The following is a 910-nucleotide window of genomic DNA, read 5'->3' on the forward strand; positions in this document are numbered from 1 at the left end:
GAAAAATAAACATATGCCCGGTTATGTCAACTGCAGGACGAAGGCCTCTCTCAAAGATTTGGAGCCACGCCTATCGAGTGCGTGAAGGCCGATAGTGTAATTGTAAAATCATCGGGAGGTTTTTAGCAATTGTACTCAACCAGGATTGCTAAATCCTTCTCTCGTGAGGAAATGCCGATTTTTTTCCCAGGGAGCATTACCTAGCGTGGTTGAACCTCTCTAGTACAGCCTCCCGTTGTATCCGGCGGGGTTATATACCGGGCCATGCCCCATTTAAAACCTTTTGTACAACGCTCTAGAGGCACAGTAAAAACAGTAAATATATATATATATATATATATATATATATATATATATATATATATATATAGAAATAAGAGTTGGCAGTCACGAAAACCTCGGAAAGGAAAGGGGAGGATGTGGTAGGTCATTGAAAGAGATAAAGAATTTGGAAAGAAAGAAAGTGGAGAAAAAATGCCCGCCAGGCGGGATCCGAACCCACGGCCTCCAGAAAACGGGTCTGGTGCGATAACCACTACGCTACCGGCGGGGCGATTTTCCCCTCCACTTTCTGGGGTATTTATGTTTAGGTATTTTTGTTTCCTGTGCTTGCGGGTGGTAGCCAGCGCCACTCGGACTACTCGGGGTGAAGGGGACCTTCTTTTTAACCCCCGGACCGTGACTCGAGTGTCTACGACATGTCGAGAGTGGTCGACGAGCGTTAAAACCTCTTAAGCTTCCTATGACACCAAGACTGCCAGAACAGAGGCCCTCGCTATGCATGTAGCGAATCAGAATAGGAAATGAGGGGATCGATGAAAATAACACAGAAATTAGAGTTGGCAGTCAAGAAAACCTCGGAAAGCAAAGGGGAGGATGTGGTAGGTCATTGAAAGAGATAAAGAATTTG

At 45.2% G+C, this 910-nt stretch overlaps 1 non-coding gene across 1 annotated transcript; it reads right to left on the reverse strand.

Moving 5' to 3' along the window:
* Positions 1–477: 477 nt before the first annotated feature.
* On the reverse strand, positions 478–550 carry Trnat-cgu (transfer RNA threonine (anticodon CGU)). The gene has a single exon. It is a non-coding gene; the product is annotated as a tRNA-Thr (tRNA).
* Between the last annotated feature and the right edge of the window lie 360 nt (positions 551–910).

This window comes from Haemaphysalis longicornis, unplaced genomic scaffold (genome assembly GCF_048455015.1).
Source record: "Haemaphysalis longicornis isolate Haplotype H1 unplaced genomic scaffold, Haemaphysalis longicornis Haplotype H1 scaffold_4, whole genome shotgun sequence".
Classification (NCBI taxonomy): Eukaryota; Metazoa; Arthropoda; class Arachnida; order Ixodida; family Ixodidae; genus Haemaphysalis; species Haemaphysalis longicornis.